General features: G+C 38.8%; 1 long non-coding RNA gene across 1 annotated transcript in view; it reads right to left on the bottom strand.

The window, feature by feature from the left end:
* Positions 1 to 6,549: 6,549 nt before the first annotated feature.
* The window catches only part of LOC104570236 (uncharacterized), a 54,691-nt gene continuing 36,926 nt past the window's right edge, over positions 6,550 to 24,314 (bottom strand). The window contains exon 3 of the long non-coding RNA XR_015913686.1: positions 6,550 to 6,599. This is a non-coding gene — a long non-coding RNA (uncharacterized LOC104570236). The remainder of the gene's footprint in view (positions 6,600 to 24,314) is intronic.

A 24,314-nucleotide genomic window follows, 5' to 3' on the forward strand; every position in this document is an offset into this window, starting at 1 on the left:
GGATTTAGTTTGTATTAACTTCTCTCTCTCTGAACATACCATGAGAAAATCAAGTCAAGACAGTTTTTATACATTTCACAGGTGGTATCAAGTGAATGATTAACAGTAATAGCTACTTGATCTCAGAATTTTATACTTTCACCCTTTCATATAAGCTCTATTTCCTATGTAAACAACAACAACAAAAAATCTCCAAAAGAGATAGGAAGAAAAGGTCTCGAGCATTATGGGGAAATTCCAGGGATTCATTGCAGATGATTCTGAGACTTGCCAGTTGAGCATGGAGAAGGGCAAGAAAACAACTGAGGAGGCAGGAGCTGGAGTGAAAACAGGGAAAGGGGTATGAGCTGAGAGGCAAGCCACTCACTCACAGTGATTTTGTGTCACTTCAGAAAAGCTTCTGGCAGTGCACAGTCAAGACTGTAAGCTTTTGCTGGTGTCAGAGATTTGCAAATTCTTCCTATTCAATAAGCTGTTCTACAGTGGATAAAACAGGCAATTACAGAGTAGTGAGCAATTCTGGCATCTCATTTCGTGGAGGCAAAGAATTGGAGAACCATGGTATCACAACACTGTGATACACAAAAGTCTCTACAGTTAATCATGTGAAGTGCCATTTTCAATGGTATGAGTCAACTAATTCTTTGGCAAAATATTCTGGCTATATTTGGTGTGTGCACATCAATATCAACTTAGAAAGAGAAAAAAAAATCAACTAGAGGGTCAAATGTTAGCTTAGGCAAATATGGACAGGTTCTGAAGAATGTGAATAAGGTTTTACCTGCTGCGTAGAAGATTTTAAGGTTTGAGTGAGTGCATAGGACCAAAAGAAGGTGAGCCAATTGAACAAATATGGTGCAATAGCCACATTCTTTGACCTGACAAAATCTTCTCTGTTATGCTGAAAGAAATCTAGTACTTTGTACTCATAGTTTTAATTAGCCACCCAATAATTGTAAGTAGTAGATTTTCAGAGCTTCTTAAATCAGAAAATAATAAGCTGGTTTTAGAAAGATCTGCAAGTATTTTAGATAATCTCTAGCTTTGAAGAGATCAAAAAATCATGGTGTAAAATGCCTTCATTTTGTGCTCTGTAGCTCCTGTTCCATTCCTCACTTTTTATCAAGAAGACAGTATCTTGCTTTATATTCTTCATACATCATCTTTATTAATAGATTATTTTTAAAGTAATCATTAATTAGTGATTAGTCATATTTGCATAAGATCTCTCAAATGAATCTCTTGCTGATTTCTTTGCAATTGCCACAACTTACAAAATGTTTCCTTGCTTGCTTTTTTTATATTTTTTTGTTCACAGGTAGATATTGTCATATAGCAAAACTTAAATCTGAACTGGAATCTAATATATACCCCACCTTACCTTAAGTATCCATGAGAAACAGGTCACTTGGTTTCTTTATTTAAATGGAAATGACAGTCATAAAATGATTTATGAATGTGGGTATCCATCATACCGAGGCTGTCACAACATTGCAGAATAGGCTTGTAGTTCTGAGATATTAGAATCCCATTCTTTCAGCTAGGCCAAAACCAAAATGCAGCATTAAAATCCAAATTAAGAATTAGCTAAAAAAAATAAAAGAGGAAACTTTATTAAAAAAATAGAAAAAAAAATGTTTCTTAAATTCAGCATGTTCTTTTCCAATGTTTAAGATTTCAAGAATGTTTTGAACAACTGTATTAGAACAAATTTAAGCTCCATTTAAAAAGTATATTGGTTTAAAGGAGGAAGAAAAAAAAATCTGAGTAGATTTTCATCCATCATAACTATTTCATGATATTTAGACACTTTGTAACTCCAGGAGAGATAGAATTTCCTCCCAAAAATGTGTTTTAAAGGATTAGTGAGACCAAAATAGAAAACGAGAGGCAAAACCTGTTCAGTAATTCTAAATTATGTTTGCAGAGAACCAAGTTACTAACCTATTGCTTATGTCAGCTTATTGAAATAAGAGTCACAAGTCTTCTTCCCAGAGTAAATTGCCCTTTATGGAGAAAAAATTGATAATTAAAATTATTCTTTGGATAACATCCTAGGCTCTCTCTTTATTACAACTCCCCAAAGAAAACAGCCAAGTTTGTAAGCATTTCAGTAAAAGAACACCAATGAGAAAAAAAGCATAGCAGTGAGGGCTGTGGCAGTTCCTCACAAGACATTGTTTAAACAGACAAGTTCATGAATGTATGGACCAGCAAAAACAAACAAATAAACAAAAAATAAAATCAAAAGCCTACACACATCAAAAAAAAAAGACTTGCCTTGAGGTAAACATAAACCAATCTACCTGGTTCTATGCCCAGTATACAATAGTATATAAAGCAAATTCTGAGAAAATCCATGATTAGTGGCACTGTTTTTCATGGAAAATTTTGCAGAACATCATCAGTGCATCACATCTAATTTGGATAAAATCACAGAGGCTTCTGACCTCTCCTGTCAGCCTGACTTGGCCTGTACTTTCACCTTCTGTCCACCTCTCTGATCAGCTGTTCCAGAAGGGCAATAGAAAAAACACTCAAAGCTTATCCATATTTAAAATAGAATTTTAAATTTAGAGGCAGAAGAAGTATTTAATATTATTGTGGAGTTTATAATTTTAAAAAACAATGTTCATTTTTAAAGGATGAGTTAATATAAAGCCAATACCTATCTTAAGAAGAAGGAATTGCAGAAGTATTTAAAAACTCTTTTCTAAATAAAGACTGGATGTAATTTAGGCACATGTAATTATTTAGTAAGGTATGCATTAACATCTCCTAAGAACTTTAAAAATCTTTGCTTAACAGTTAGCACCCAGAATTTGAAAATTCTTTTTCTCACTATTTTTAGCTGAGTTTTCTTAACTGTTGTACTCTTTGCCTTACAAAGGCTTTGGACCAGGAGCAAGTGTGATCATTCACTCTTTGGCCTGCCAAAAGTCAGCCAAGATAATATTCAGGACCTAGTCTGAAGAGTCCAAGAAACAAGCCTCTTCATTGTAACATTGCCCCTTTACATTCGGAATTTGCAAAATTCATTATCTACTGTCAGTCCTGACTTGAGTCTCAACAATGATTTCAAACTCAAGCATGTGCTTCCTCAGCCTTTCTCTTCTGTTTTGCTGCTGCCTTCTGAGGAGGTTTGTGGAAAGGCAACAAGATGTGATCAACATTTTAATTGCTTTCTTTCACTATGAAATTGAGTTGGGGAAAAAAAAGAAATGACTGTGACTGGCGCAAATTAATAAGGAACAGAAAACAATCAGCTAAGAATTCATCTGGGAAAAATCTATTTTATTCCTATACCATAGATGATAAGAGAATAAATTTCCCAAACCACTATCCAGAAAAGGTCTAATCCCTTCTACTGTCAAAGTCTTAAACTAAAGAGTAAAAAAAAGTGCATAGCCAATAAGACAAATTTTCTCCTAAGGCTACACATTAACCAGAAGGTGGTTTTGCACAGTTATGCCAAAAGAAGAGTGGATGCAGTTTCTATTACCTAATTCTTAATAACACCATGATATGACTGATGCACTCATCCTTTAAATGCTTGTGACCTCCAAGGCTTTCCTTTCATAACTTTGTCCTTTAAGGTCCAAATCAACATATCCCAAATCTGGTAAACATTTGTTAAAAAAAAAAAATGTGGAGTGCATGAATACATCCTGTAGGATTGTCCGGTCTCCTTACTTCCATCTACATGTGAAACCTTACAGATTTATGGCTTTAATGTTTCATCTCCTTTACCATAGATGAAGCAAAGCTGTACTTCATTCTTCTTTATTTTATCAAGTTTTTCAATACTGTATGCTTTGTAATTAGATAAACTAAGTGCAATGAATGCTGCATTTGATATATCTCCTCAAGACTTTGAAAGTTTTGTCATGCATTGATTTTTATTAATCATAGTCCTCAGATGATCTGCATCTAGATTCTTAAATATGAAGATTGTAAGAAAGATTGAACAAGGCAATTTTCTGGAAATATTTAAGATCCACTGCACCTTTTAACAATCTCAGAGAAACACCGCAGCGAAAGCTCTCTGATCAGAGCAGATGACTGCATTTATTTTTCCCTATACACCACACTATGTGTTTATTATGATTAAATACCTTTGCCAAAAAATATAAACCTTACTGCTTGCATTTTCTACACTAAGTATTTCCATATCTTATGCTATTCTCAATGCCTTTCTGAGCAGCCTTGGTGGTTTATGACATGACCAATAGGCACTGCTACTTCTGCTACATGATGATGACACTATAGAACAAAATCTTTTGAAAATAAAAAGATCTCCTTCTAAGGAGGATCATTATTTTAATGTTCTGAGTGGTAAGAAAAGTCCCCAAATATCAAAAATCTACAAAAACTTCTTAACATTTCCTGCATTTTTTCCTCTGCCATTAATATGTTGAAATAAAAAAGCAGCACACTCAAACTATCAATGCTGTCCAAAATCACTACTGTGATAATTTGCCCTGGTGCATCTAGGAATAACATTTATATGCAGCACAGAAGAGAAAATTTGGAAATGGCAAGAGAACCCTATGGTGACAGTGACAGTGGCAATGCTGCCACTCAAGAGACAAGGGACAGGATATCTCAGGAGTGCTCCTGCATATCAAGGACTGCAGCAGTGGAAGGGAGCATGGCTCAGCATCCTGCTCTCCTTGCTGGCCCAGGAGAGCTGGAGAGCTTCTGCCTCAAGCAGACCCTCTCATTGGCTTTTCTCAGGGAAACCGACAGTGCCAGGACAAGCACTGAAGCTCCTATGACTGTCAAGGAGTCCTAAGGGACTGCCCATGCACCCACTGCTCATATAGAATGCACCCTGCACTTGGCAGCTCTTTCCAGGGCCTTCTCTGTTGCCTTACAGGCACTTGTGCCCATGATCTTCCCTGTGGGATGACCCAAGGTAGGCCAGCAGCTGCCAGCCTGGCATCACCCACTGGAACACTACCCAGCATCTCCTAAATGGCAGAGAAAACTCTGCCATTTGGACCAAGTCCCAAGAATAAAGCTCTACAGTGCCTCAAAATCTAATATCTAAACCTGTCAATTGTTTTTTCATTTGCCAATCAACAGAAAAGTGTGACCAAGGCAAAAAACAAAACAAAAAAACCCCAAAGTCTCAAAATCAGATTCCATGCAAAAGCAGATGTTCCAAAATAAACTCTGCAAGTCAAGACAAAATGTTTTGGGGTAATGATGCAAGAATTTGAATGAAGTATCAGCTTCACAAGAGACTGTAGCTACCACTTCAAAATATGTAAAGAAAAAAAAAACACAAATAAAAAGAAAGACGGTAATAATAAGACCAAAGTTGTCCCTCTAAATTCAGAGATTAACGGCCAAGAGCTGAAAGTAGAAGCAACAGAGCAAAGTGCCAATATGCTGAAAGCAAGTCAACTATGCAATCATTTGAAGTGTCCAAGCCAGTGTTGTTTAAGTAGAAGTGATATTAACACCGAAAGATCAGTGAAAAATCCAGATCATAAAAGGTTTTAGTAGGTCAAATGTGTTACAATGCCATAGAGAAAGTAAGTACTCTGTAACTGGTGTAGAATATATCACAACCAACATCTCACATTCATAAAAGGAAACCAGACAAGCGTAGGGGATAAAATATGCTGAGAAAGAGTTTGAGGATGTCATATAGGACAGGCATTCTCACTATAATGGACCTGGAAGAATCCAGTACTTGCCATAAGGATGTACCCCTCACTCTAAAGCTAAAAGACAAGTTGCAGGGATTGCTTTTTTGGCTATCACCAAAAAAGGTGTGGAGGAAAAGAGGAAAAATTTACACTGTCTTAACCATATTGCCATCCAAAGGCAAATCCTTCACTGGCCAAATAGCAAATGTAAAAATAAGACTCTACGTAATGTGTATGTTCCTAAATTAGCAACCTAAAATAATTGAAAATGTTAAATGCTCTTAGTATCTTCTCCCATCCTCCACAGATATCTAGTCTAATTGCATGGCAAAGGCCACCTCACCACCATGACAGCCCCAAATTCGTGGTGTATGGATCATGCTCTAGCAACCTCTTTTCATGTATTTTGAGATCCCAGGAGAACTGAGCATGTCACAAACAAAGGCAGAGTAGCACCTATTTTCTGGTTACCAGCTGAGCTCAGATTTGACATAGACATTGAATCATTCAGACTGCTCAGGAAGGCAGGTGCACGGTGTTATTCAAGGCCCTCCAGGACAAAATCTGAGATGCCCATGGAATTTGCTCACCCCCAAGAAGTCAGGCAGCAGTGGAGCACCGCGTTCACATGTTTTGGGCACAAGCACCTAAATTCCGTCTAGTCAGTTACTGGAGGTAGGCCTAATCAAATATACAAAAAGGGAATATTTTCTGCTTTTGACAAAGAGAAATACAGGGACAGAAGATCAATGCCCGTACTTTTTCCATGACTGATGTGTCATCATGCATCTGACGGCTGGGTTAAGGAAAAAACAGATCATACTTATTTTAATTCAGCAGCTCCTTTGGGAGACGTTGTCTGCATCTCAAATGAATAGCAGACGCAGACTGGAAATTCCTGAGCCCTGTATCTATTTCCCTGCTGTCCAGACTGGAGACCTGACAAAAACCAAGCTATGGAAGGTGGAGAGGAAAATGTTGACTGTGCTGGCCTCAGCTTGATAGAAGGTCAGGCCAGAACTGGAAAGTGCACCCACACCTAAACGCTTGAAACATCTCTCACTTCCAGTTGTTTAGTCATAGCCATTGTCTGTGTCTCAGACCATTGTGTGAGTTGGTTCAGCTTCAAGTGTTTCACCAAAACACGCAAGATTTCTCTGTGTTTATATTTTTCACAGCTGAGTCTAAAGTTTACATAGATGACATTTTGATGTCCCTATGTATTTATATAGCAAAAAGCATGACAGATGGCTGTGAGCGACTTAGGAAAAAGCCCATGCTGATACGTTAATGCTAAATAAACAAGAAGTTAAGTTTGTACAGGTGAAAGAGGCGAGGAAGAATTAATACAGCAAGAGATGCAAAGATAGGCTGTCTGTCCGCAGGAGAAATGGAAGGGGAATGAGGTTCCTTGGACTTCAGAAAAATATACCTAATGGGGCTGCTTCAGTCAACAACTTACAAGTGCTGTAGGGCAAAAATATCCAAGAGCATGAATTAGAAGTCATGACAGAACATCTGAGACATGATACAGATGCTAGCAAGAGCTGAATACCAAGATGGTTATACAGAAAAGGAGGGTCTGCTTGCATCAGGCATAGAAGCTTCATATCTTCATTGTCGGAAACCTACGTGTTATCAGTCAGGATGAGGGTAGCTATAATAAATCATACAGCGTTTATGTTGGAGCTGGCTCATGTCCTGCTGCTTCTGAGCTTGAGTTAGCAGGATCCTGCAATACAGCACTTAGATATTCCAGACAAGGCCTGTTTTTCTTTTTAAGCAGGAGGAGGAGGCGGCTGCTTAACAATGTGACATTAATAAAATATTACCCTCATTTTAAACATGGACTGTAGATGTCACTGTGCTATAGGAAGACATGCATTAGCAGTAATTAGCCACTGCAGAAATATTGGAACTACATTTTTTAAAAGTGTAACTATCCATCTGAATTTCCAGAGTAGATTTTCCAGGCTAGACTACAGAAGGGCACTCTCTGTTCCTCCTGTGGAAACAAGGCTGCTGCCCAGCTGAGCCTGCAGAAGCAGCAGAGCCAAGAGAGCAAGGTAGACAGAAGCTGCCTTCAGCCACGCTGCAGGGGCTGGAAGACAGGCCTCCCCTTTGGCAGCTTTTTAGTGATGCTGCTGTTTAATATCAAGGACTCTTAGCTAACACACATTTCCGCAGGATACTCAATGAACAGATATACTATAAACACTGTACTCTTCTTGGCACCTCAAAGAATTTACTGTCCCAGCAGCCTGATTTCTCCTAACTCTATCTCCAAATGGAGCAGGAAAAAAAAAGAAATAATAAAATAAAATAAAATAAAATAAAATAAAATAAAATAAAATAAAATAAAATAAAATAAAATAAAATAAAATAAAGAGAGATTTGAAATACAGACTAAAGCATAGACAGATTTAGGGTAAGTCAACTCTGAAGTCAGACTGATATGTAATCACCACACAAACAGACCTTCCTCAACTCTTTGGATATCAGTAGCAATGAAGCCACAAACAGCCAGGCTTGAGGTGCTGTCTGTGTCTTGCACCCAGCAAGACTTCCACTTAGGCCTGGGATTTATGTTCCAGCACTTCAGTTGCTTTCAGTAGCTGAAGGAAGGTGCCTACAAACAGCTTTGCAGTAGAAATGGCCCTACTGAGTCGCTTTGAAGTTGCATACTGAGCCTCAGTCAGGCTATTCATCATGGGCAGCTCCGAGCCACGAACCGGTAATGTGTCCAGGAGCAAACTTGCTGCCAGCAGTGACTGTGTGTCTGTACCAAGACATGTTACCATCTCACCTCTGCACTGTTCTCCCCAATCACTTCATAATGGTTACTACATTGGCTTAAATTCACTTCCTTGGCCTCACCAGCATGTGGACATCTTATTGCTGCTGGGCAGCATAGCCATCTACCCAGTGGAAACTGTCTTGGTAGAAACCCCATGGAAAAAGGAAGCCAGAAAATTACAAAACCACAAAATACACAGTACTGTGGCCCAGAGGTAAGAAGTAAGTACATGGGTTGCATGTGTTCATGTTTGTGTTGTCAGGGACACGGCAGCCGGAGCTCTTCAAGCCAGCATCACTCAGTCTGTGTACAGAGCAGCGCTAGCCACGCTGGTGTCTGTGAGGCTATGTGCAACGTCTTGAAGCCCATAGTCATTACTCACACATGCTTGGTTGCTGTGCTGGCTGCAGTACCCTGCTAACACAGGGCAAACAGCCTGTGTCAGAGTAATTTAACTTGTACCTTTTTGCCCCATAGACTTTTGATGTTGGCACAAGAGCCTCCTCTGAATATTCTGCTCTGCTGAAAAAAAGATAATGTGATGGGACATGTCTCATCAGGGGTCATTTTTAATGTGTTTTCCTTCTCCTTCAGCTGAGTGGACTATAGGTGCCCCATTCACTGACATCCTTGGTGTCCCTAGTGTGACATGTGACGTATATCTGGGGGCAACATTTATAATAGCTTTTTTCAGTTCCCATTAACAGCTGGCTTTGGTTGAGCCTAATTTTATTCACTTCGTGAGAGGAAAGCACACACATCAGGAAAGAGAGCAGACTTCAAAGTGGATGTGGTGTGTGGTGGAGCTGTCAGAGAGATGCTGAACTGGGCTCCTTGGGCAGACGGTTCCAGGGCTGAGCTATGAGGAGGAGGAAAGGGTGGAGGAAGGGTTGATACTGGACTTGATTGCCGCTGGAAACTGCATCAGCTGCCTGCTGAAATGTTGTTTGAGAGCACAGTATGATGAAATCTGGACACTGTGAGTCTTGGTCTTCTGTCGTGGATTTTCCTTTGGAAAAAAAATATCTTTTTTGTGTGAGGGTAAACAGATAATGTGTCAGAATATCACTTAGCCTAAATCAGTATCGATGATATGTCAATCTTGACCTGTGATGCTATCAACTGTCTAGCTTCCAGTCATTTTACCAGCCCAACAGCAGCAGCCCAAAGCTCTGCAGGATTGCAAACACCAGAAAACATACTATAATAAATGTAAACTAGTCCTCATGAGTACCAAGCTGCATCCAGCCTGCTTCTGGCACTCGACAGGTTTAAACTAGCTTTATAACTCTGTGATAGTGCAGCCATTCACCTGGCTGCTATTTAGATGTAGTGGCAATGCAATCTAAAGACATCATCATCTTATATTTGTACCAACCTCCTATTATGGCCATTGCATTTGGTGTCAGTTAAATACGGAGAGTACTGGATATTTTTATCACATATTTGTTCATGGAGTGAGGGAAAAGTTGTGAAAAAGAAATATTTCTGTAAAAACAGAGCCTCTGGGCAGTATTTTTTAAAGAACTCTACAGTTGGTCTGCATCCCTTTTTAATGGCATATAATTAGCTGTAGTGGTGATCTCAAACTGCTCAATAACCAGAATTCTCTGTCCCTTTATTGGCCTGCCATGGTGTCATTACAGCAGTGCATGTGTGGTCTCCTGAGGGCCCCTCTGTGGGGGAGAAAAAACACAGAAATATCTCCCATCCATCTTGATTGTAATTGCCAGCAGAAGACCGTGCAAAGTCATATGGCCTGGGTTTGATTCCTCTGACTCATGGCTGCCTCTGGGAACACCAAGCAAATGCAGCTGCTGAGCAGTCTTTTAAGCTGCTTGGTTGCAGGTTGATCATAATTGCTACCAGAGAGCCAAGGGATACAGAGCTTTTATGCAGAGTTCACCTACAATATGTTTAGTAGCCCAAGGGGAAGATTTCTGTCCAGTGATTTGCTCTGCACATCTGCTCACCTCTTTTCTTTTTTTTTTTTTTTTCCCCCTCATACCTACTGCTATTGCCAAGTCCTATTTCCCCCCCGCCAAAAAAAAAGAAAAAGAAATGAGGGAATCTCAGCAATACTGCAGAAGCAGATCACTCTCTGGCATTGTGTCATTCAAAGAAGGAGGAAAAAGAAAAATAAAAGCTTTATTTAATTTGATTGGTTAGTAGTGTACTTGTGAGAGTCGAATGTGGAGCAATTGCTGATCCCACATTCAGCGGTGCCAGGAAATTCTCTCCACAGGGAATTGGTAACAGTTAAGTAGATTCATGCTATTACCATTCTTTCGAAGCCACACATGATACATAGGACACACTCCCATTCTCTTTTGAGACAATAAACAGATTTAAGGGGTGGTCAATCCCTTAACACAATATATGTGTCTTTGCTATACTTGCTAGAAAAAAGCAATTAACCCAAAACTGATGGCATCATTTATTCTCTTGTATTATGACAAAATCCCTTACATTAATTTTACTCACTAATTATTCATTAAATAGTATGGATATAAAAGATGAACACAGGCAACCTATGTTATTCTAAATGTGGCTTTATTTTTATAAGAAAATGCTTCTCTACAACCCTGCAATCACTACAAACTTTTATTGAGATATAGCCAAAGTCCTGCCTGTTGGTCACATGTTGTCATTATGCAATAACCCATTACCCAGCTACCAAGGTGCTTTAACTGCATTGGCTAATCCAACAGAGATAACAGGCTAAAATTCAAATAGCAAAATTCATAGGTACTTGACACGAGTGCTGTGTAGAAAAGGGAAAAGGAGCACACCTTTAATCACATGAATATTGCAATATTTTTTGCATGCTCAGAGCGACAGGCAAATTCTGCCCCAGGAGACTCCACCACAGAGAATGGTGTGCTCAGAAATATAGGATGTGACCTTAGCAGTGCCAGGTGCATAGACACAGACCACAGCATACACAGACCACATCGATAGGCAGGGATCCAAAGAGCTGTGTTTCCTACTGCTCCTTTGGCAAAGTAAACTTAAGACACAATGACCCCTGAAAACACGACTCTTCAGCATTGGGCTTGCACAGACAGTAGAATAAGAGTCTCCAGGGTTTGGTAGAGCTCCTGAGGAAAGGGACCCACTGCTCGCTCTCCAGATCAGACCCACGCCTCCTCCAACTCCATGATGCTACAGCCTCTCAGGTAAAATGAGACAGACGCTATGGATATGACATGATATCTAGACTCATACTCTAGATATCGTGTCGTGTCTAGTCATTGTAGACCAAAAGAAATTAAGTTGGATAAAAATGAGGAGATCACTTGGATTTCATTGCTTGTTTACACTCTTTGAATGTTAACCACTTTTCAAAGATAGAGTTACTAAGCTATTTATTCATTAATTATGCAGCCTCATTGACCTTTGATGAGTTGCAGCAGCACAGAAGACTGTGTACATGCATCCTAGTAGTATTGTAAAAGCCTGAAAAACTGTAATGTTGCCTTTCTCCTTGGCAAAACAGTCAGTTAGACACACAAGAATAATACTGGCCTCTTGTTTCACATATTAGCAACTACAGGTATGATCTCCAGAGAGCTTCTTTCTAGAACTTGCCTTTTTATGCTGTCATGCATAAGACTTTATGGTAGGCTTAAAGAAATCAAAGTGCAATATGTGCTCTCATCCACCAATCCCTGGTAGTATTGCCAAGAATACTTCTCTGAATCTGGGCTCTGAAAAATAAAAGACTCTAAATATCCACAGCAGTTTGCACTGTAAGTACTTAATATTGAAAAGAGAGCACTTTCAAAATGGAGGAAGAACTTCTTTCCTGTGCGGGTGACAGCGCCCTGGAACAGGCTGCCCAGAGAGGTTGTGGAGTCTCCTTCTCTGGAGATCTTCAAAACCTGCCTGGACGTCACCCTGTGCCACGTGCTCTAGGTGTCCCTGCTGGAGCAGGGCAGATTGGACTGGATGATCTGTGGAGTTCCCTTCCAACCTTAACCATTCTGGGATTCTGTATCCAGATGTCTGCCCCTTACATTTGCCTTCAGAAACCCTAGTTCTCCAAAGTCATATTTGGTGGCAAAGTCATGTTTGTTCCTTAAATATTTATCCATTTGGAATGCAATCGTATCTGCTGTATCATCTCACAGTATGATCAAGGGTTCTTAGAGTATGAGGCACATTACATTTAAATGATGTAGGTAATGCACAAAGCTTCACCAAAGGGTGCAGCACTATTAGCTCATTACAAGAACATTCGACTTCCATAGAGATTTTATGAAAGTGCCTCACCGCATGAAACTAATGACTCTTGCTGCTGGCACGACAGCAGAGAAATATTAACAGGCAAACCACAGCTGCTGAATGCCTGTAGAAAGAGAATCCTAATAACCAAATACTGCCAAGATATTTAAAAACTTAGTGAGGTTCATTAATGATTAGACATAGAAGTGTTATTCCACCTTGAATATTTTTTCTAGTTTCTTCCATGAAAAAAAAAGTCTGCACCCACAAGTGAAAGCCTTCATCTTCCGGGACTAGAATGGCAGAGCAGGACTCCAGTGCAGTTAGATTACACTTCCTCATGTTTTCTTGGTGACGCTGCTGAAAGAGCACTCAGAAGCCTTAGGTGCAGCCAGTGTGGAAACCTGGGCACCTCTGCACTTTGTCCTGCGAAACATCCATCCCCTTGGGCAGCAAGCTGGCTAAAGTCAGCAAACGCAAACCTGCTGTGCAGCCACCAGCCAAACAAGCTGACCACAGCAAGGGAGGTATCCAGTATAGCCTCTTCAGATAGCCAGGCATGACAGCCCTGTCCTTTGTATATCCCCACTTCATGAGAAAAAAAAGTGGTCAAGAGCTCCCAGGAGAGTAGAGCAGAGAGGTGGCAGCAGAAGCACCACACAGACCATGCCATTTATGGGTTATGTCAGTCTGTGATTAGGGACAGCTTGTGATTTCAACAGGTCTTTTGACTAAAGCATGTCAATCCACCTCTAACAGAGCCTAGGCAGGTATATACTCCCACTCGGCTCTTGTAACTCTCTCCTGAAAGCTGGAACTTTGACATTTATTTCCAAAACTTACCAGATGTCACTCTTTAAAGTATTCAGGAGGACAAATTGCTGCTCTTATTTTTTACACAAGAATTCAATAATTAGACTGTGCAGCTGAGACATACAAGAACCCACTCAATTCTCTCCTCCTCTTTGGAGGATTTTAGCCTCCTCGGTGCCACTTCCATAGAGACTGCAGTGCTTTGAAGTTTAGATGTAAGTATGACTGTTAGCAAGATCAGTCTTCAAAGAGAGCTGGTAGCTCTTTGCAATATTTGACTTGGGTACAAAATTCCCCAAAAATAGACTGGTGATTTTTTCCATTTTTGTTGTTGTTTGATTGTTTGTTTGTTTGCTTTGATTGTTTTTAAGACACTTTAAAAAACTTTTCAGTCAAATTAAATCCAAGTCACAGGATGTCCTATCCCACTGAAATCAATTGCTGCAATAGTTAATATCAAAATCCCAGTCCTGCAAGGAACTTGCATTTACAAAATCCAGAAGTCTGAGTGACTCCATGTATCCTGCATGTACGCCTTTTAACCCATGTTTTGTTACTGCTTTTAAAATGAGAATGCACCACAGCTAGGTTAAGGGCTGATTTTGCTTGAAGCCAGCAGGAGCATGCAGTTCCAATCACGGGACTCGCCAATCTGTCAGCAGACACCTACCTCTGAAATGAAAGCAGCTCAGAGGGAAATTGTGTTGCTTCAGAAAAACCGTTTTCCACTAAACAGTCTTCTTTTAATCAGAGATGAGTTTTTATGGCCTTTGCAGTTGATTATCAATTGGATATTAGATGGGTAATCTGCAACTCAGCTAAGCAGAAATAGAGCTCATGTAGTGCATTTTAGTGACCAGATATTGTATAGGCAAAGCAGAGTTTTCTTTCTAGTTGGATGTACAATTACCACAGGTGAAACTCGAACCAGAAGTATTCTGTCATCACCAGTCAAAGAAGTATAACAGAGAGGGTGGTAAAAGGCGCTCTCTCCACTAGGTAAGCTAATGAAGATGTCATGTGCAAATGGGCTCAGGTGAGAAGATCTCATCTCTGGAGATTTCTCCTCTTGCTTACATTCTCATATGATAGAACTGCTTGCAACTCTCCAATGTCAGGTTTAATATTATATTTCCTTTTTTTTTTTTTCTCTTGAACAGTATGAATTCTTCCTCAAAACCAGTGCAATCTTAGACAGTCAAGAATTTGCTACTATTATTTGAGATTAGTTTTATTTTTTCTTGTAAACTCCTGCACTACTAGAGTTTAACTTTCTGTTTGCCAAGACCTCCAGGACCTTTTCAGCAGAGTTGCTCCCCAGCCAGTCTGTCCCTAGACCAAGGTCTTGCTGCTTCCTAATTGCCGGACTTTACATTTGCCTTTAAATATGTTGTCCATTGTGACTGCTGGCTAAATAAATTATTGAACCATAAATCCATAAATGATCAGATCAGATTGAAAGTTTTAGCTTTATCACTTTGGAATTAAATCCATTTTCCCTCCTAGAGTTTATGAACACGAACCTAAGTCTTCTGAAATAATTCCTGATTTATTAAAAATAACTAGTAAAAATCTATTCTATGTTTATAAGCACTGAGTAGTTTATCTTTAAATATGTGATACCTTCATATTAGCCCTCAGTTTCTTTAAAGGAGCACATAAACAAGATAGTTCACATGAGTGTGTCACTCTCATCTTTATCATATCTAATAAATGTATCAGTGAAAGACATGGCTGAAGATCCTCTTTGACATCCCAAAGGTGATGCAGAGAAATCCATTTTCAAAGACTCTGTCACTACGATCTTATTTTCCAGGTAAGGGCAGAAATTACAGACCTAGAGTAATTAAGTAGTCATATATACGGTATTCAGACTACTACTAATCCCTACAAGATCATCTAGAATCCCAGAAATGCTTTTCCAGGGCCAAGTGAACATGAATGCTGCACCTTACATCACTGTACAATAAGGGCTCAGGTGATGCCTCCTGAGGGGTAGTGATTTCACCTGACATGAGCTCAGTATTTTTCCTGGACATATGAGAAAAAAAAAGGCAGCAATAGTGACTAAACTTAGGTGTGACACTAACTGAACTCAGTGTCCGCAGACATCTCACTAAAATCCCTTTGAAAGCACAGCATGGATAAAGTGTCTTTTCAGCAAACCCTGCATTTGCATCATCTGAGAGCACACACCAACCATTGCTAACAAGTGTGTCTTATACAACAAAATCTCCATTTGGAAAGAGTAAAATTATCAAATGAGATGAAGGTCAAATATTTTAAATTCTACTGAGGCAGACTGGCTCTATTTAGTCTAATATTTGTCTTTGACAATACATGTGATACCAATTTAGAAAAACTTATTAAAGGTAGACCAATTACACAATACTTCTTCATGATAACACCGCCCTTTACAGTAGGTTCTAGATTAGGAACTGGCTGAGCTGAAGCTCACATTTGGATCAGGGTATTTAACAGGAACTGATGAGCCTCTTACTCATGAATTTATCCGATCTTATTAGTAATTCATGTATATCTTTTGTTTTATGAGTTCCTATTGCAACGAGTTACACTGTTTAATTATATTTTAGATATGTGATGAAGCATTCACTCATAATATTAACACAGAACTCCACAGTTCAGAATGAAAATGAAACTCATTCTTAAAATTGAAAAGTAATATTATGTCATAATTTCTGGTTACGTTTCCCTCCTTCTTATGATACTGTCAGAAGAACTACTGTTGTTTTACAGTGTTAAAATTGGGAGGGCTGTTAGTAAGCATATAATTTCCTTTGGGTTGATGTTTTAATACAACATGGCAATGTTTATATTATTTTTTACTTGGAAAGCATTCTGCAGAGTTACAATGGTTGCCCAGATGGAAGGAGAGCTGTCAGTCAACTCACAGGCAGCTGTGGGCAGATGGTGGCCAAGCAAAAGACTAACTTGCTAGTCCCTTGCTAAAGTCAAAAAGATCCTGGCAGCCCATCAGCCACCTCAGCAGATGCAGCAGCATATAAAGTGGTTACACTGCTCCCATGAATGCAGCACCACTGGATTTAAGCTTTGCTGTTATGCAGGGTATCCTCATTCCCCTCCTAGCAAGTCACTGGCTATACCTACTCCGTTTAAGAAGGTTATATCCAAATCACTTGGAAAGGACTGGAGAAAGAAAATTTAATCTTAGGACTTGGACCTTCTGCCACTTTAGCTTTGGCTTGTTATGTAGACCTTGTTCAGACTTGAACCAAGGCAACTCTCAAGAAGATTTCAGAAAAGATAAGACTATAGAAAAGACTATTACTGGCAGGTTTGTGCTGGCCATTCAAGATTGTCTCATTTAACATATTTCTAAGTTGTATTAGTTAACAAAAATTTTATTTGGAAGATATATAGCCTGCCTGGACAACATACTAATTTATAAGATCAACCTTATGGAACAGAACAGTCAATTTTTAGTCTAGGCACTGACTCAAGTACAATCTGTGAAAACTCCTTGCTCTCACTCGAAGCAGACTAGAGACAGACCTTCTTAAAGTTTGCTGAGCCCTGTTCTTTTCTGTTTTTGCAGAGTGTTTCTCATTGTTATTTCAAATATTTTTTGTTAAATATTGGGAATACTGAGAGGCGCTTTTTTCCCCAATGGCACATTACAGTGGTTAAGTCCTACTAAAAAGAATTTATTCATGCTGTGATCACTCAAAGTGAGGTAAGTGACAAAAGTACATGCATAAAAGACTCATGAATAGTTATACTAATTAAATAATTTATTGCAATCATTAGATTGAAAAGCAAGCCATGAAGAATTGTTCAGAAGAACCAGTGGTTGATTCTTATTTTCTTCTTATTATTTCTTATATTCTTATTTTTTAGAGTTCTTTAGTAAAACATTTGCATACAAGGAAAATGATCAGAACTTAGCTTTAGAAAACTTGCCTGTATGTGACCTCAAAAGGTCACACCTCTGTAACCTCTGTTTTCATAAGAGAAAGCAAGTTAAATTTTTCTTAGAGATTGACCCAAAGAGCCAAGCACAACAAGTGACTGGCACACTTCTGTGTTCATCACTGTATTACACCTCAACCATCCTGGTATTGAGAGTCTCTCCATGCAGTATAGAGCTGTGCTGTGTATGAAAAGGTGCTCAATTACTTGACACAGATCTGGAAAGATCTGGTTCAGCACTTCGTTGGGGATCCAAGAGTTAATTGGACTATTGTAGGTTTTTGGTAGTTAATTATGTGATTGACTTTTTTGATTTATAATAGCTTCAGAGAATTACTATGAAGTGGATGATTAACTGTTTCAGGAGAAAGACACAGAGGTGTCAGACAGACTGGGGTTTGGAGGAATATGATAGTTGAGACAAGGTCAGAACAGGGACTTCCTGAGTGGATGGTGCCTGTTTTCACTGGTTACTTCCATCTCTGAGGACAGCACCGTGCTTGATTGGCCTGGTAGTCCTTCTTCCCCAAACACCTCAGTCTAACATTACTGTGTAATCCTATTACTACAATTCCAATGGCAAAGGAATGCTTTTAAATAATCTTCCAGATTTTCACATTCTTTATGTCTCTGGATGGGAGAAAACATAATGAAAGTACCAGACACAGTTGCATTATTCAGTTCAGTGACAGCTACATCATAAAATGTGGCAAGTTGAGACAGCCGTTTGTCCAAACTTTTCTTTTTTAAATTCTCTCACTACATGTCGTCAGATGGCCTACAATGACACTGAAGGCCAATGTCCATTCCTGTGAGGTAACCACTACTGTGGCTGTCACAGTCATCAGCCTATGCCAGGATTTGCGGACAACCCTGGATATAAGTGGATGTAAATATATTCAAGCTAGTTTCCTCATCATACCTATCCACCATCCCAGACCATCACCACTCCCCAAGACATAGCCACTACTGTAGAAGACAGTCATCCTACAAGACTACTTATCAGTAAGTAAGGGAAGGTTTTATTTGAATGAGCCTGCAGGCTGACCCACTGGAAGCTACAGACTCATTTGGTTTTGCTGGTAAGTATTGACAAAGCCCAGGAAGAACCTGAGGGAACTTCACAGGGAGAGAAAAAGCTCTGCTTATCTCTAATGACAAAATGTAGCTTGTTTCTGAGAGAAACAGGGTTTCCTCAAGATTTCACCGGGAGCTGCTGGAAAGTCTTCTAGTGTGGTATTTCGCTCTAACCTTTTTACATAGGTGCAAGAAGGCCAAGACCTCAAGTCACCCAAGACCTCTAGCAGCCTGAGATAATAACATCACATTTTGCAGTAAATGTGACGACATCTCAAGGAAAATGTTATGAATGAAATTTTCTTCTGCATTTATTGCAATGATTTATTGCCTCTTTTTATATGTGGTTCCCTGAGTCTTGGCTCACGTGCAGTGTAGGCTGTTTTGAATGAGTCTTGGCTAAACAGGTCTAGAATTTCTTATTTGCAAAATATTAAAAACACTTCTGTATCTTTTAATGAGAATGTTATGCATGATCAGGTAATAACTAGATCCATGTGATGGCCCTGTCCCAGGCTGTGACTAGCGACAGTTTTCAAATAGTTGTTCATAATGGTTACATCCAAGATTTTGAAAGAAAAGTCCACAGAAAACCTATTACTTTTACACAAGGAAATTGAGCATTCTTCACATCTCTATGTGTGGTAACAATACAATTGGTAAGAACAGGTTCCCAGACAATACATAGACACAAATCATCCTTGTGGCTTTGCTCTGAGTTCAGATCGTTAGCATATTGCTAGCACAATTGTTACCATCTCGGTGTGTACAAAGCAATTCTAACAGAAGCCTTGCTGGGAACAGCAGTGATTTAGCAGTAAATAGTGAAATTAATTTTGTTTTGGTGCTAAGTAATGAAGTTATAACACTTTTGTTGTTCTGGGCTGGGCAAACAAAGTGGGTAAATGTTTCATTACCCAAATCAAAACTGAGAGATCTCCACTTAATATCAATTTTTGATAAATCATTGTGAACCTTCATTTCTGATAGATCTGGATCAGTTTATTTTAATTTCTACCTGCTGTGTAGAATTGCATGTATTATAGAATAAACACAACTGTCTAATATCCTCTACTGAGAATTAGTGTTTGTCAGGCTACTTACCTCTATAGGGGTGTAAAATAGTCAGCCATAAGTTCTCTGGTCTTTTCAAGTGCATTAGTTCATTATATATGATTATGCCTTGTAAAGGAATCATTTGTAATTGAATAGCCAGAAAAGAAACTGAATGTAAAAAAAACTTGGCAAAGGGCCCATTTTACAAGATTAATTCTGCCAAGTGAGTTGATAATAAGATTGAACTGGATTTGAAAGATTAGAGAGATTTGGCTTGAAAAGACATGAAGGTTACATCCATAAAGTTCTTCAGCTGCTTTGAGGGAGCTAGTAGTTGCGTTTGTTGTCTGTACTTCTGTGATAAACTCTTTCTTCAATCTTCTTCACTAGGAAAAAAGGTATCAAAATTATATATATATATAAGATATTATATATATATATATAAAATATAACCTTTAAATGTTTTTTTTTATTTAATGCTGCAGACTGCAAACAGAGGAACATGGCAAAATGAAATCAAAGGGTCCAGTGAGGGCCACCTTTCTGCTCCTTCTCTTCCACCGGTTTTGCGGTAACTGTTTCTGTCTATATTAACTGCAAGACAGATTACACAAATGGTAGTAAATAGAATTGACTAGGAAGAAGTAACTAAGAAAGCAAACAGACAAACACTGATAAAATCAGCAGTCGCCTTAGGTCATCAACTTTATCTGTCTGATGGATAATCAACCCCTGTTTGCAGTTTCTAATGCCCATTTCATACTTTTCATTCACAAACTGGTCTTGGCAAACTTAAATGAATCTGCAATTTTGTTCAGACAGATGAATCTGTTTGTTTGTTTATTTGTTTAGAGACACAGTATTATAAGGCATTGCATGCACTTATACTACTTATACTACATTTAACAATCAAAATCTTATCAGGATTATAATAATCAGCTCTGTCTCTTGAAACTAGGAGTAAGTTATTGTAATTGTTTTTCAAGACATTGTTATCTTGCAGAAAGTGCAAAGTGAAGGAGGTTCTCTACCTTTTGGTTTCTCCTGCCCTTCTTCGTCTCAAATTAGAGCAATGCTTTAAGGCAGGTATCGTCCAGTAGAAACATCTCCTAGCATGGCCAACAGTTCAGTTCATTCAGTTAATTCTGTTATCTCCTATACCCTGATGTGATCTATCATGGAAGGGCTCTTGTGCACCACCCACAGCCGTCCCATGGCCTGGCCTCCCACCACGCCAAGCAGGAACCTACAGCCTGCGTGGCTGTTAGCTCCAGTCTCTCTGCATGGGTGATGGCCAGAGGGAACATGTGCCTGTTGTGCACTATTTCAAGGAGCTGATCATACCTTTGCTGATGGTTCAGGCCTATAAAGCCTGTCATGAGCTGGAGAGCTTGTGCTTTTGCCAATGCTGATAAAGGGGCTGTAAACTCCTATGAGAAAGCAAAAAGGTGGCCAATGGGGCTGTTGTAAAGCTCCACTGCCAGGCTTGCTAGAGCTGACTCATTTTATAACTAGCTTTCTTTGGCTCTGGAAAACATATTAGGTAACAAAGATGTAGCTATGTTCTGGTTATGACCTTGATCCCAGGCCTCAGTGCAGACCTCCTCCAGGTTTTCTTGGGTGAAGCAGGACTAAACTTCATGGGTAAAATTATCAGATACTATAGGACAAAGGGCAGGATGAGGGCAAAGGACAGAACACAAGGTATCTCATTTCCTTGGGCCTCTAGCTTGGAGAATATGTAAGGTCAGAGCTTTTTATCATCTTCCTCTAATATAAGCTGAGCTTACAAAAGAAAGGTCACAAAAAAGGCACCTAACAAATAGAGTTTAATAATCCATTTTTTTTTACAGTCATCAATCTTAAAAAGGATTAATATATATGCTGTTCAAGACAGAGCATTTTCATTTGTAGAAAAAGTTTAAAAATATTTTATTCATAAGCCCAGCAAGACCAGGAACTTGATCTGATTCACTGAACTGACCTACTTTTCATGAACACCTGATCTCACTTAGCTGTGTTGTCTCAAATCTGATATCACAACATGTGAACATTCTTTCTTGTCTAATTTAGGGTAGTAAATGAAAACGTATTTTTAGCTCGAGTGTTTTCTACAGATTTTATTTGAATTTATTTCAAGGATATAATGATTTTACCTTTAATTGCAGTATCCATTTTTGGTCAGACTTACTGGCTTAGTAGTTGCTGAATGTTAAAAACAAACAAACAAACAAACAAACAAAACCCTTAGCATGAAGCATTAAAATAATATTTTCTTTCAGCCTGGAACTGTAGCTAGATTATCACCACTACCAATAACCAAAAAATCCCCCCCACCACCAACAACAAAACAATATGCTGATTCACTGTATCTTGTCCATGGGTAACAGATTTCATTATTTCATGTTGCATTTTTCATATATTGCAATTCAATATCCTAAAGGGGTGATTTGCAGTCTGTTAAGTCTTTTTATAATTATTTTATGGATACTCTAATTAAAATGGTTTATTTGAAATCTCTTATAAAATGGCCTTTGATATTCCACAAAAAAATATTTGCATAGAGGATGAAACTGAATTTGGCATTTTTCTAAGTAGTAGGTTATTTCAGTATGTTTATTCCTCACTGAAACACAACATTCTCCCTCTTTTTTCTTAAGAGCAGCATGCTACGTGTTACATGTGCTAATGAATTGGCATTTATAAAGCAGAATGTATACCGTATCTAGGATGACTGCTGTGAAAATGCCTGAGTTGCTGCACTCTCTAAATAGAGCACAATTATGGCATACGGTTGGAGTGCTTTTATCTGTACTGCCACTGCTGGAAATTTAACTGTGTATGTGACCTGAATATTTAGAGCTCAATGGAAAATTCCATAAATGTAGTATAGCTTCAGCGTACCTAACAGCTGTTACAAATATTATACCCATTATATACTATTGCCAAATGATACATACCAAGCCCTCTTCCACCCTGGATTTGTTCAGTCACTTACACTGATGCTGCATTTTAGGAGGTCCTTTGAAAATTACAATGACTGTAGACATTAAGTATCTTGCATAGTAAATGAGTAGTAGGGTTTTTTTCTGTCTGTACATTCATACCATTTCTTGGCTGTATGCAGTTAATGTTCAAACCTGAAAGTGCAGGAAGAAACTATCATATGTAGTCCACGATTACTGTGTGTGCTCTTTGTTTGCTTAGTTTGATATACATGCTAAAAGTCACCACCTAACAAAGCAAACACGAAAAGAAAGGGACAGGCTCCTCCTGCTCTTAGAAGGTATCTTATTATAGTAGGGTGGAGTAGAGGTGTAATATTTCTATGGATTCTTCCTTCCACTCTGACTTGTTATAACAGTGTACTCAAACCTCAGAGCACCCTGATAGCAGGAACTACAGAAACAGCATGTAAGAGAGTTTATAAGAGCAAAAGAAAGATTTTGCAAAGCACTGTTTTTATATATACTGCAGGCTATTTTCTATTGATACTTCCCATGTTTAAGTTATAGTCCAGTTCTTCTTGCTTTATGCGATATTAGAAGATGTTAAAAGATTGCTGCATGCAGAGAGAATAGAGATACTAAATATGGTGCACCCAGTTTCCATTTACAACCTGCTGCTGCTGCCTGGTACACCAGCTGAGAGAGCAAAGGAGAGAGGGTGTTAGTTTACATTCACCTGGGTATTCATGAGTCCAAGGCCCAATCCTGGTAACACAAAAGTTCAAGCGGAAGAAACAGCAGCTCACTTAGTTAAAACAAAACTTTGCATGTTAAAGTAATTTCTGGGTGGAAGGGACCTGGAAAGTCACAAGCTCCATCCCTTTGCCCTCAGGTAGAATCAGCACTCTCCATATCAGTTCTGACACTGCTTGTTTCACTTGCAAAACCTCCTGTAGACTCCATGATCTCCCCAGGTAATCTGTTCCAGCACTTCACTCTCCTCACTATTAAAAGTGGGGTTTTTGCTCCTAATATCTACCATGAACCTTTCCTGAATCTGAATATGCTCATCATTTCTTGTTGTTCAAAAGCAACAGAAGTGGAGAACAGATTGTTGACTTCCTCACTGCAGTATTGTCTCTGTAGGTTATTCCTTGTAGCAACCCCTTATTAGTATTAATAAGAATCATTTCCAAGATCTAGGCAATGGCAAGAAGAGGAGTTAGGATGTGAGGCTTTGTCAGTAAAAGTGAGAGACAGAGGAGAAGAGAAAGATCAACCACCTATCTAAGCCAGGTAATGGTGCTGCCTCTGATGAATTACACAACAGGCAATGTACTAGGGCCTGTGGAAGAAGAGCTAAGATTAATCCCTTCTCCTGGAGGGATACTGTAACTCATGAGGATTCCCACAGGGAAAATGACCTTGAGCACCCTAAAGCATTAGGAACAAAATTATAAGAGATCCTTGTGAGGTTCAGTCTTAGAGAAAGAATTTATGCGGGCTAGATTTGTTAAAAACACTTACAGGTGGGCACCAGACATAAGATCTAATCAAATCTTGCTAGGTTAATAGGAGATAAAATAAAATAAAATAAAATAAAATAAAATAAAATAAAATAAAATAAAATAAAATAAAATAAAATGTTGTTTTTAAAGTGATGGAATTATCTTTTTTTTTTTTATCAGTTTACAGTTTATTACCATGGACATCTCAGACTACAATAGGATTGCATCAGCTACTCACACTACTGAAGCCTCAGCTGTATTTTCCCTGTCTCTTGCT

The sequence above is a fragment of the Tinamus guttatus genome, unplaced genomic scaffold (genome assembly GCF_059628265.1).
Source record: "Tinamus guttatus ecotype Peru unplaced genomic scaffold, ASM5962826v1 Tinamus_guttatus_pri_ptg000368l, whole genome shotgun sequence".
NCBI classification, from domain to species: domain Eukaryota; kingdom Metazoa; phylum Chordata; class Aves; order Tinamiformes; family Tinamidae; genus Tinamus; species Tinamus guttatus.